Raw genomic sequence first — 14198 nt, 5'->3', positions numbered from 1 at the left:
ATTAGAGATAACCTCCTTCTTCACAGAATGGTGTTTCCCTTCCTCCACCATTGATGCTGCCCTCACCCACATCCCCTCCATTTCCTGGACATCCACCCTTATTCTATCTTCCTGTCTTAACAGGGATAGAGTTCCTTTTGTCCTTACCCCCCACCCCATGAGCATCCACATCCAGCACATCATTCTCTGGAGCTTCCACCATCATCAACAGGATCCTACCTCCCCGATTTTCTGCAAGGATTGCACTTTCTGTGATTCTCTTGTCCATACGTCCCTCCCAACTAACATCCCTGTAAGTGGAAGTACTACATCTGTCCATCCACTGCCATACAGGGCCCCAAACAGTCCTATCAGGTGAGGCAACACTTCGCCTGCTAATCTGTTGGGATTGTCTATTGTATCTAGTGTTCCCAATGTGGCCTCCTCTACGTGGATGAGACGACCTAAATTGGGGGACTGCTTTGTCGAACATCTCTGCTCCATATGCATTAAGCGATATTTCCCAGTGACCAACCATCTTAACTCCTATCCCCATTTCTGTTCTGCCATGTTGGTCCATGGCCTCCTCTTCTGCCATGATGGAGGCCACTCTCAGGGCATTGAACATCAAGCTATAATCAATAAACAGCAGCCTGATGTAAATATTTGTGTTTGTCCAGGTGGCCCAAGGCTGAGTGGAGAGCCAGCAAGATTGCGTCCACTGTAGATATGTTGTGGTGGGAGGTGAACTGCAGCAGGTCTAGGTTGTTGCTTAGGCAGGAGCTAATTCTAGCCATGATCAACCTCTCAAAGCACTTCATAACAGGGGATGTGAGTGCCACCAGGCAAAAGCTGTTCAGGCTGCTCACCTTGTGAATGTTAACACCACATAGAAACAGTGGCCAATTCTGGCTAAAAGGTTATAGTGACAATTGGTTTGCATTTGTTTAAGTTGCTGCAACATTCTTTGCTGTTGGTGAACTTATTTTATGGAAGTATTTCAGTATTAATTAGGAATCCATTTCCATATCCAGACTTAAAAGATACCCAAGGCTAATGTTTGATGCCACTGACTGTACTGAACCAAATGTCAAATTATGGCCAAAGACAAGAGGCTTCAACTATTAGTCTCACTTCCACCCTCCAGTGACACAGATAACTTGCAGATGTTGTTACTGCAAAGTTTAAACTGAGTAATTTGGTAGGAATAAGTGATGCCACCCCAGAAAAGATGCAGCACATGAATCTCAGAATACTTTACTCTGAACACTGAGTAGGAACAAAGTGTTGGCCAGAAGAAACTCAGTCTGATCAAGGACAGGGGAAGCAGACAAGTTACTTCATTTCCCCCATTTTGTGAACTCTGAACAATTTCTTGTTCTTGGATAATCTAATCAGAGCAACTGAGGCTACTTCCACGCTAGAACGGATAATTTTGAAAATGCAGGTTTCCTGTAAAAATGATAGGCATCCACACAATGTGTTTTTAAAAATATCCCTATCCACATTGAAACAGAGATTTCAGCAAATCTCCTCCTCCTGCGCATGCGCAGGACACATCTACTGAAAACAAGCGACATGTTTCGTGTCGAATCTCACCGTAAAAGTGCGCGTTTGTGTAGTTACAGACTAGAAAAACTTAAAACGATGGACAGCTGTTGGCTTTCGTGCAGGAGAACTTAAAAGTAAAAAAAAACAACAAATATTGGAGTGTATGGAGGCAACCAACAGGGAGTTCACAGACTGTATGACCCGGCTGATGACGAACATTAAAAAACTGACCAACTCTGTTGCATTAATAAAGCACCTTGTTAAATGTATAAAACATGTCTGCATCAGTGTTATTTTGTATTTACATACAATGTTACATTAGACTGTTACACATCTATTGTCAGAGAAGTACTTGCATAAATAGGTAAACCACCTTCATACGAGCAAGGACAGAAAACAGCAACGTGAGTACATTTCCAACTCTTCTGGCTTCAGTTTCATTGCCGTCTGTTCTGAAATTGTTAGGTTGTGTTCAAGAAAACAATGAAATAGCGCGCTGCCGTCTGACAGCATTTTCAAAAGTCTCCAGTTATTCCGTCCACACTGATCTGCCCGAGCAGCGTTTTCAAAAATACCCACCCTGGAAAGCACTTCTGAAAAGCTCCAGTTTTTGGAGACGAAAGCGCCGTTTTAGTGTGGACGGAGGGTAAAAACGAAGAGAAAAGGCTTCAGTTACGGATTTATCCACCGTAGTGTGGATGTAACCTCAGGCTACGTCCACACTATACCTGATAAATCCATAACTGAAGCCTTTTCTCTTCGTTTTTACCCTCCACCCACACTAAAACTCCAAAAAAGGAGAATTTCAGAAACACTCTCCAGAGTGCATAATTTTGAAAACGTTGGATTGGTCAGAGCAGTGTGGACGAGGTAACCGGAGAAATCTAAAAATGCTGTCATGACGTGCCGGAACAGATGAAGACAGCATGCCATTTCATTGTTTTCTTGAACATATCTGGTCTACTGTGGATGTCACCTGACACCATTCTCAGAGGAGTAGCTATTTGTTATGTAAAATGCCAGACCTGCAATCGGTAATCTCGTTAAGACTCTGTCTGGGTTGCCTCATTTAACTGGTTTGGACCAGTCAAAGGGTAAAGACACAAGTACACAAGGCTGTGGTGGGCAGAGCCATGAAACAATGTTGGCTGTAGCCCTGTACAATGGCCAGTAAGAAGGTGACCCAGGTAGGTCCGGTGACCTTGAGCCAATGGGGTGGAGATCCAATGGTTCAATTGATGAGGAACAGTATAAGACTCAGGAGCTCCAAATACGCAGGGGCGATAACTCTCCAGCAGCCAGAGACCAACCTTCTCGGATAAGGAGGACCCCACGGACATGTGGAGATCGGGACCACGAGGAAACCCTGGCCAGCGTAGACTCCTTTCCCGGGTAATATCCTTTACTCTTCATTGACTGTTCATGGACTGTCAAGGAACTTCAGTAGGGTGCACAGAGACAGTTTGTGAACCCATGTGCTTTTAGTTGAAACAATAAAAGTTACCTGTTGGTAACTACAGATTTTCTGTGCCTCACTGATCATTATTACGAGGGGTGATTCTTGTAACAAAAGCAAGTTGCTCAGAGGAGAATATACAAGAGCATAGAATATAAAATTATGACTCTTTATACAAGTGAGGTTTGGGTGGGGTCTGGGAGAGCATATCCAACATTAAGGACAAAGAGTGTTGCAAGAAGATTTGATTGCCAAGGGGAGAGGTCATACAGCAAGTTTATCCAATGATAATCAGATGTGGTAATGTCCAGTGATTCCTTGGCTTTTAACTTCCATTTTTTTATAACTACAGCTCATTTTTACTTGCTCTATAAAACTTCGAATGTGTGGAAAGTTAGCAAATGAATATATTTAACTTCTCCAGTGTACCTTTTAACTGAATCAACCATATTTTCCCCCACTGGAAATGACCAAATGTGGTGCTGTGCTCAACTGTCCACCATAGCAAACTAGACTCCTCAACCAACAGCATCATCTTGCTTCTTCGCACTGAAGCAGCCTGCCACCAGTTTGGTGTCATTCTGCACACTTGTGAGTTTCATCTGTGCCATTGTTATAATTGTTATTTCCAGCTCACAGCAGCACATCGCTTCACCATGGCTTAATCCCTCCTTTATACTTGAGTAGACTTTGATCTTGCCCATTGCAGTCCATTTATGGCCATGTCCCTTTTCCATCATGTGTAAATCAAAGCCATTTAATACTCTGTCATCGTTCTAATTCAAGAATTATTCGTATGTATCCATTTGTTCACAGAACTATAGTTGCTTCTGGTTAATGTTTCAATTTTAAAATGATCATCCTTGGAGAGGATGGTTCCTGTAATGGGGGTATCTAGGACTAGAGGACACAGCTTCAGAATAAAAGAATGTCCCTTTAAAACAGAGATGAGGAGAAATTTCTTTAGTCAGAGGGGGTGAACTTGTGAAATTCATTGCCACAGTGTGCTATGAAAGCCAAGTTGCTGAGTATATTTAGAGCAGAGGCTGATAGTTCTTGGTTACTAAGAAGGTCAAAGGTTACAGGGAGAAGGCGAGAGAATGGAGTTGAGTAGGGTAATTAATGAGTCACAATGGAGCAGATTTGATGAGCCAAATGGCCTAATTCATCTTACGTCCTTGAATATTTTGGTTGGCAAAGGTTTTCAGTACCTTGCCAGTGTACTACACCATGCTTGAGCAATCTTTTCTGCATTATAATTGTTATCTTAACCTTGAATAATATGCTTGTTCTATTTAGGTGAAGTATCTGCAGTGAATATCAGTGAACATCTGCATTAATATAGGTGTTGTCAGTCCAAGTTAAACCAAGTGAACCCAACTGATGAGCACAGCTCTGTAGGATACATAGGATTTATAGGATACTGGAGCACAACATTGTAATGGAAGGAGAAAAAAAAAGGATTTGACAAAGAAGAGGCATCTTTGTTTGGCCTTCAGTGGATTCTGGTTAATTGAGCCATTGGTTAATCATGTTAGCCACTTATTTGGGAAACTCTTAAAGAATAAAAACTAATCAAGAAAATTGCTGGTTAACTAGGTTTACTTTGTGCTCCCTGTGCTAGGCAAGAATAAAACAGTCATAGAAAGAGGGCTATAATAACCGTAAATTCCGGACTATAAGCCGCTACTTTTTTCCCACGCTTTGAACACTGCGGCCTATACTACATGCTAATGCATGTTTTTTTTTCATGCCGCCAAAAACATTTTGCCTCGTAACAGTAGACCAATAAAATTGATGAGTCGTTCACAGAGGTCCAATGAAATTGTACGATAAATCAAGCGCACTTTCACAATTAAATTATTGTAAATCAGTCATTTGTACTCACCCTCATCAACATGGAAAACACTCGAAGAAAAGCATATGATGCAGCTTTTAAGTTAAAGGCGATCAATCTGGCGGTTGAAGAAGGAAATTGAGCTGCTGCACATAATCTTGGCATAAATGAATCGATGTTGAGACGGTGGAGACGCCAGCGTGAAGAACTGAGTCAATGCAAAAAGACGACAAAAGCTTTCAGAGGTAATCATAGCAGATGGCCCGAACTTGAAAACTTTCTTGAAGACTGGGTTAACACACAGAGAGCAGGCGGCCGTGATGTTTCCACCGTGCAGATCAGACTGAAGGCTAAAGCAATCGCCACCAAAATGAAAATCTAAGATTTTAGAGGTGGGCCATCGTGGTGTTTTAGATTTATGAGACGAAAAGGCCTGTCCGTCAGGGTACGCACGACTCTGTCAGCAGCTCCCTCCCGCCACCATGGGGAAAAACTTGCTAACTTCCGCACATTCACTCAAACAAAGATAGCGGAGAATTCCATCGGGCCAGATGATATCATAAATATGGATGAAGTACCTTTGACGTTTGACCTGCCTCTCACTCGGACTGTTAATAAAAAAGGTGACTCGTCCATCACACTGAAAACAAGTGGCCATGAGAGAACGCATTTTACTTGTGTTCTGAGCTGCACAGCATCCGGACTAAAGCTTCCACCGATGGTGATTTTTTAAGCGGCTGACAATGAAAGTTCAGTGAAAGCTGCCATCAAGAGTACAAACTCAATTCCAGCTGTGATTCCTGGGGACACCACGAAGTATTTGCAGCCACTGGACATCAGCGTGAACCGGGCATTTAAAGTGGCGCTGCGCGTTGAGTGGGAGGCTTGGATGACAAGCGGCGAGAAATCCTTTACCAAAACAGGACGCATGCGAAGAGCATCTTTAACTCAAGTCTGCCAGTGGATCCTAAATGCGTGGAGCCGTGTCACAACATTCACCAGCACCAGCGGGTTTCGAAAGGCTGGACTGCTGCGTGATGAAGAGGACCGCGTGCGCTCAAGTGAGAGCGACAACGAAGAGACTGAAGTGAATGACGAGATCCTGAGGTTTCATTCAATTCGGACACTGAAGGACTTTGATGGTTTTAGTGCGCAGGAGGAAGATGAAGAAGGCGATCAATAACTTTTCCTGGTAGGCTGCAGTATATATATATTTTTTTACCAGTCATTAGGAGATATTGGAATGTTGTTCATGCACTGTTCAGTAAAAAAGTATACGCAACGTAATTTGTGTGTTACTGATACGTATGTATATTTAAAAGTAGCTGTGTTACAGGCACTGTTCGAAAAAAAGCATTTGCAATATGTATTTGTTTATGTTACCATACGGATTTAATTAAAAGTTAAAAAATCCTCACATGTAATATCTTTCTGTGTAAATATCTCATATTACAACGTGGGACACCTGCGGCTTTTAATCAGGTGCGCTCTGTAGTCCGGAATCTACGGAAATTTAATATTCAAAAGATAGAATCATTCAAATGTAAACAAAAGTAATAAAATAACTAAACAATTTAATAAAATGACTGAACATTCAATTGATTGCTTCTCCCACCATTTTCTATGCGCCACTCTTTATGCCATGCAGAAGTACCTGGGGACCCTTTCCCAGTCACTTCCACAACTTTGGGATTCTCCCTCTGCCGCCTGCAATGAACCTGTAGGCTACTTTATCCTCTCACTGCTGCAGTTCCCACATGCTTCAAAAGGACACAACTATGCCAGTACCCAAGAAGAGCAGGGTGAGCTGCCTCCATGACTATCATCTGGTAGCACTACTATGATAATGTAATTTGAGAATGATTGGAAATTCTATAATGGTTAGAATTAACTCCTGCCTAAGCAAGAACCTGGATACACTGCAATTTGCCTATTCTTAATGAGTGCATGGATTTCTTCCAAGTGCATCACTAAGATATGCAGGTGGTTAATTGGCTACTCTAAATCATGGGTGGTGGCATAATTGAAGAGGAGTTCATGGGCGCTCTATAGTTTCCACTCCTTCTTGTAGTGAGGTGACCAGAACTGCGCACAGTACTTCAAGTGTCAGCGATCAGTTAGCATAAACACAAATGTAGGAACTCACTGAACAGTAGCTATATTTGTTGATGACAAATAGAAAGGTGGATTACAAATTTTGAGAACACAAAATGACTGAAGATAAAGTTTAATTCAATGGGCACAAACAAAGAACAGAACAGTACAGGATCTAGTTGACATTAACTGGAGTTTAGGAGAACAAGGAAGGGATCTAGTTGAAACACATAGGATTCTGAAGAGGACTGGTAAAATGGGAGCATCTACAAATCGACAACTTTGATGGAGATAAAGGAATTTCTTCCTGGGGTGAGGGTTGCAGGGTAAATTCTCCACCAGGAAGCTGAGGAGGCAAAGAGTAGGAATAAAAGGGGCATTTTCTGGTTGGCTGCAGGTGTCTAGTGGTGTTACACATGGGGACGGTGTTGGGACCACTTTATTTCATGCTTAATGTCAATAATTTGGATGATGGAATCGGTGGCTTCATGGCCTAGACTTCAGGTGATACGAAGATAGGTGGAGGGGTAGGAAGTGTTGAGAAAGCAGGGAGTCTGCAGGAAGTATATGGATGAGAGGGGTTTGGAGAAATATGGCCCAGGTGCAGGTCAGTGGGCCTAGGCAGAAAAATGGTTCGGCACAGCCAAGAAGGGCTGTTTCTGTGCTGTAATGTTCTATGGTTCTAAGGGCTCAGAGATTAGGAGACTGGGCAAAGAAATGAAAGATGGAAAATAGTGTAGGGAAGTATATGGTCATGCACTTTGGTAGAAGGAATAAAGGGAAAGACTATTTTCTAAACAGGCAGAAATTCAGAAATCATTAGTGCACAAGGAACTGTGTGTCCAGGTGTAGGATTCCCTACAGGTTAGCTTGCAGGTTGAGTCAACAATAAAGAAGATGCAATGTTAGCATTCGTTTCAAGAGGACTGGAATATAAAAGCAAGGATGTAATGCTGAGGCTTTCTAAGGCATTGGTCAGACCATATCTGTAATATTGTGAGCAGCTTTAGGCCCCTCATCGAAAAGATATGCTGGCATTGGAAAGAGTCCATAGGAGATTCACAAAGATGATTCTGAGAATGAAAGGGCCAACACATGAGGAGCATTTGATGACTTTGAGCCAGTACTCGCTGGAGTTTAGAAGAATGAGGGGAGGATCTCAATGAAACCTATTGATATATTGGGGCAGTCTAGGACCAGAGGGCCTAGCCTCAGAATAGAGGGGCATCCACTTAGAATGGAATTACTTTAGCTGGAGGATAGTTGATCTGTGGAATTCATTGCTATGGATGGCTGTAGAGGCCAAGTAATTTGGTATATTAGAAGTGGAGGTTGACAGGTTCTTAATTAGTCAGGGCATTAAAGATTACAGGGAGAAAGTAGGAGAATGGGGTTAAAAGGGAAATAAATCAGTCATGATGTAAAGGTGGAGCAGACTCAATGGACCCAATGGCCTAATTCTGCTCCCAGGTCTTATGGTCTACATTCAAGATAATGTCTAACAACCATGTTGAACTACAAAGGAGGACAACAAGGGAAGTCTGGTCTTTGTGGTGTGTGATGTTGTGATGCTGGAAATCCAAAGCAACAAGTACACACACAACATGTAGATAGGGTGGTGAAGAAGGCTTTTGGAACACTGGCCTTTATAAATCACAGCATTAAGTACAGAAGTTGGAATGTAATGTTAAAATTGTACAAGGCATTGGTAAGGCCAAATTTAGAATATTGTGTGCAGTTCTGGTCACCGAATTATAGGAAGGATATCAATAAATTAGAGAGAGTGCAGAGACGATTTACTAGGATGTTACCTGGGTTTCAGCACTTAAGTTACAAAGAAAGGTTGAACAAGTTAGGTCTCTATTCATTGCAGCGTAGAAGGTTGAGGGGGGGATTTGATTGAGGTATTTAAAATTTTGAGAGGGATAGATAGAGTTGACGTGAATAGGCTGTTTCCATTGAGAGTAGGGAAGATTCAAACAAGAGGACATGATTTGAGAGTTAGGGGGCAGAAGTTTAAGGGAAACACGAGGGGGTATTTCTTTACTCAGAGAGTGATAGCTGTGTGGAATGAGCTTCCTGCAGTAGTAGAGGCCAGTTCAGTTGTGTCATGTAAGGTAAAAATGGATAGGTATATGGAGTGGAGGGTTATGGGCTGAGTGCGGGTAGGTGGGACTAGGTGAGATTAAGAGTTCGGCACGGACTAGGAGGGCCGAGATGGCCTGTTTCCGTGCTGTGATTGTTATATGGTTTATATGGTTAACATGCTGGAGGGTCCGGAAGCATCTATGGAAATGAAAAAAAAACTGCTGATATTTTAGGCTGAAACCTTTCTTCAGGACTGGAAAGAGGAAAAGACATCAGAATAAATAGGTGTGTGAAAGGGAAGGAGGATAATTAGACAGTTGGCAAAGCCAGGTAGGTGGGAAAATGGCTAGTGAAGAAGGAATCGCACAATGAGGAGGTGACAGACAAGTGAGAAGAGTTAAGAGGCCAGAATGGGGAATAGAAGAGGGAAAGGGGTGGAAAAAAAGTGGTACTGAAGCCAAGATTGGATCCCTCATGATTTTATTGTCAGAGCAGGCTTGATCCAACCGGTCTCCTCCTGCTTTAAAATACATATACTTTGAGATCACTTTAGTAGAAAAGATGATTAGGTAAGCTTGCGGATAACATGAAAGCAAGAGACTGCAAGAAGCTAGATGTATTGTTAATAGTAAAAATGGTCTTAGACTTCAGAACAATATGGGTCAGTTAGTAAGATGAGCAAAGCCATTGAAGACGGTGAGCAGCCTATAGGTAGACAGTTCAACATTTTTCCACATAATGGAGACATTAAAACCAAAGGTTTAAGGAGAGTAGCAAATGGGGGGGGGGGGGGCATTGGTTATCCAAGGCAAAACTTTAGCACCTATAGCATTGCTACAAATTGAAACATACTATCTGTGAAATGATGGATGTGGATAATCTTACAGCTACATAGGATCCTGGTCAGAACCCACTTGGGAGTACTGTGCTCAGTTCTGGTCACCTCACTACAGGAAGGAGTGGAAACTATAGCAAGGGTACAGAGGAGACTTACAAGGATGTTGCCTGGATTGGGGAGCATGCCTTATGAGAGTATGTTGAGTGAACTTGGCCTTTTCTCCTTGCAGCAGCAGAGGACGAGAGGTGACCTGACAGAGGTGTACAAGATGATGAGAGGCATTGATCGTGTGGATAGTCAGAGGCTTCTCCCCAGGGCTGAAATGGCTAGCATGAGAGGGCACAGTTTAAGGAGCTTGGAAATAGGTGGAGGAGATGTCAAGGGTATTATTATTTATTTTAAACGCACAGAGTGGTGAGTGTGTGGAATGGGCTGCTGGTGACGGTGATGGAGGTGGATATGATAGGGTCTTTTAAGAGACTCCTGGGCAGGTACATGGAGCTTAGAAAAATAGAGGGCAATGGATAACCCTAGATAATTTCTAAAGTAAGTTTATGTTCAGCACAGCATTGTGGGCCAAAGGGCCCGTATTGTGCTATAGATTTTCTATACTTCAATATTTTTGGATGCAACTCATAGAAAGCTTGGACCAAGTCTTGGTAAATGGGATTAATACACAGATACTTAACGGTGCTGTATGGTGGACTTGCTGTGGTGGATGACTACAGCCTCTCATGCATCCAAGCTTGAGATTAGAGGGCAATGATGCTCCATTCTGCTCAGTGGACAATACTTTCATCCAAGTGAATAGAGATGTTTATAAATGACTTGGATGAGGAAGTGGAAGGGTTGGTTAGTAAGTTTGCAGGTGACACAAAAGTTGGTGGTGTTGTGAATAGCACAGAAGGTTGTTGTAAGTTATAACAGACATTGATGGGATGCAGAACTCGGGTGAGAAGGAGGAGATGGAGTTCAGCCCAGAAAAGTGTGAAGTCAAAGTACAGGGTTAATGGCAGGATTTCTAGCAGTGTGGAGGAACAGAGGAATCTTGGGGTCCACATCTTAAACCACATTTGGAGTATTGTGTTAAGTTCTCGTTGCCTCATTATAGGACGTGGAAGCTTTAGAGAGGGTGCAGAGATTTACCAGGATGTTGGTTAAAGAACATGGCTTAGAAGGATAGGCTGAGTGAAATTGGATTTTTCTCTTTGGAGCAAATGAAAATAGGAGGTGATTTGATAGAGATGTTCAAGATAAATATCATAAATAGATAACCTGGCACTTTTTCCCCAGGGTGGAAATGGTTAAAATGAGGGTACAGAACTTTTAAGATGATTGGATGTAGGTATAGGGGGATGTTAGAGGTAGTATTTTTTTTCTTTGCAGAGTAGTGGGTGCATGGAATAACCATCAGAGGGGTGGTGGCAAAGGCTGACATATTACGACTATTTAAGAGTCTCTTAGATAGGCATGTGGATGAAAGAAAAATAGAGGGCTATGTGGGAGGAAAGGTTTGTGATGCTAAAGCAGGTTAAAAGGTTGGTACAACATTGTGGGCCTGTACTGTGCTACATTGCTCTATGCTCAAGTGAGAACAAGGAGTACCTGAAAGTTGAGACTAGTATATGACAAAAATATTTTTTGACATACAAGGTAAAAATGGGTGCAATAATTTTCCTGCACTAAAAAGAATGCACTATTGCTCATTGTAAAGGGAGGACCGAAGGCATGTCTGTTCATTGAACCTAACAGAACAGTACTTTAGGCCCTTCCACTCATGATGTTGTACCGACCTTTTAACCTACTTTAAGATCAATCATAAGACATGCTCTTTCTTCCAAGCAACTTCCTTGTAAATCTCCTCTGCACCCTGTCTAAATCTTTTACATCCTTTCTATAATGAAGCAACCAGAACTGAACACAATATTCTGAGTGTGATCTAACCAGGGTTTTATACAGCTGTAAATATACCTCGTGGTTCTTGAACTCAATCCCCCGGCTAAGAAGACACCATGCGTCTTCTTAACCACCCTATCAATTTGCGTGGGAACTTGGAGGGATCTATGAATGTGGACCCCAAAGTCCTCTGTTCCTCCACATTGTTAAGAATCCTGCCATTAACCCTGTATGCTGCCTTCAAATTCAATCTTGCAAAGTGAATCACTTAACACTTTCCTGGGTTGAGCTCCACCTGCCACTTCTCAGCCCAGCTCTGCACCCCAACAACCTCCCATTGCAACCTACGACAACCCATCACACTATCAACAATTCCACCACCCTTTCTATCACTTGCAAATTTACAAAACCACCCTTCCACTTCTTCATCCAAGTCATTTGTATATAAAATAAATCTCAAAGTGCAAGGATCCCTGAACAAATCCCTGCAGGGAATACACTTCTATAACCACCTCTACTTTCTATGGGCAATACAATTCAGAACTTAAACAGCCAAGTCCAAAGACGTACTGGTTAATAAGTCATTGTAAATTGCCCTGTGATTATGCTCAAGTCAGATCAGTGGGTTGCTGGGCAGTGCAGCTCGATTATTCTGCACTGTAATAAATAAATGCTCATAAATCCTGTCGCTAAGAATCTTCATTAACTTGTGAGGAAGGAAAGATAATCGCTAAAAGTGCAGCACTCTTTTCCCTCACATCCCATATTAACTTAGTAGCCAATCACCTGTATTATAACCATTGGCAACTTCAGTTCAGTGGATGCTGTATTATAAATTCCTTGCAAGATACTGCCAATCTGAAGCAGCTTTTAAGTAATTGTTAGCAGATGAAATTTAAGAATGAGCTGATAATTCATTTCTCAACTAATGCCACTGGATTTTCCTGGGGCAATTGGCTGAGGAACACGATCACCTCAATGTTGAACTAGCTCCACAACAGATAATGTCTATAAAAAGTATACACCCCCTTGAAGTCTATGTTTTATTATTTTACAACAGTGGATTTAATTTGGCTTTTATTCTTACCCTGACCAACAGAAAAAGACTCCTTCATGTCAAAGTCAAAACAAATCTCTAAAATGTGATCTAGATTAATTACAAATATAAAACACAAAATAATTGATTTTGTGTATTCACCTCTTTCTAGTCAGTATTTAGCAGATGCATATTTATTTGAAAGCGATTATTATCTTGAGTCTGTCAGCTTTGCACATCTGGACATTGCAATTTTTTCCCCATTCTTCTTTACAAAACTACTCAAGCTCTGTCAGACTATATGGGAATTATGAGTGAACAGCCCTTTTCAAGTCCAGCCATAAGTTCTCAATTGGATTGAGGGCTAGACTGACTTGACCACACTAGATATTAACTGATATTTTTAAGTCATTCCCATGTAGCTTATGGCTTCATGCTTGGGGTCATTGTCTTGTTGGAAAACAAATCTCCCAAGTCATAGTTCTCTTACAGACTGCACCAGGTTTTCCTCTAGAATTTTGCTGCATTCAGTTACCTTCTATCTTCAAAATCCTTCCAGGGCCTGCTGCAGTGAAGCATCCCCACAGCATGATGCAGCTACCACCATGATTCACAGTAGGGATGATGTATTTTTAATGATATGCAGTGTTTGGCTTATGCCAAACAGTGTTCAGTCTGATGGTCAAAAAGCTCAAATCTGTTTTCATCAGACCATAGGACCTTCTTCCAGATGACTTCAGTGTCTCCCACTGGCAAACTCTAGCCAAGATTTCAAGTTTTTCTCCCCACGTGAATACTTTTTATAGGCACTGTAGACTCAATTTCAAGGACTCTGCAACTCATGCTCTCAGTACATGTTCATTTTTTAAATTTTTGCATGATGCATCTTCTTTTGTACATTAGTGGTCAGTCTATTATGTACAGTTGTTTTCCCCCAGTTCTATTTCCCCATATATGCCTGAAAGTAAATCTCAAGGTATATACAGTGACATATGTACTTTGATAATAAATTTACTTGTGAACTTTTCTCTGAACAGCCAGAATCCAATATTTTGTTATGCATACCAGTTGAAAGGTTAGATCAAGTAGGATTTCTGAACCTCAAACATTAACTTTCTTTTCACAGATGTTGCCTAACTTGTTGAGTGTTCCCAGCATTTTATTTTTAGGCCAAAGTGTTTTTTTGCTATTCAGAGTATATGAAAGACCGTAACACTATTTCTGATGCTTGTGCTATAATGGGCAAAATTATGTTCTAGCACCAAGTTATAACAAAACATTTTTCAAATCATTTGCCAAAGATTTTTGTAGCATTACGTCAATTACGAATCCATAAAATTATTTGATCATTGCGATGATTGTTTTAAATTAAAGCCACAAATAAAGTCCCCCGTGTCAATTTTGAAGTTTCCTAAGTTGCCAC

The 14198-nt window shown here is 41.6% G+C and overlaps 1 protein-coding gene across 1 annotated transcript in view; it reads right to left on the bottom strand.

Annotated features, from left to right (window-relative positions):
- The window catches only part of nelfa (negative elongation factor complex member A), a 47658-nt gene that overhangs the window by 32573 nt on the left and 887 nt on the right, over nt 1–14198 (bottom strand). The window lies entirely within an intron of this gene.

Source organism: Hypanus sabinus, chromosome 3, assembly GCF_030144855.1.
Source record: "Hypanus sabinus isolate sHypSab1 chromosome 3, sHypSab1.hap1, whole genome shotgun sequence".
NCBI lineage: Eukaryota > Metazoa > Chordata > Chondrichthyes > Myliobatiformes > Dasyatidae > Hypanus > Hypanus sabinus.
This window is presented reverse-complemented; position numbering and strand designations above follow the sequence as displayed.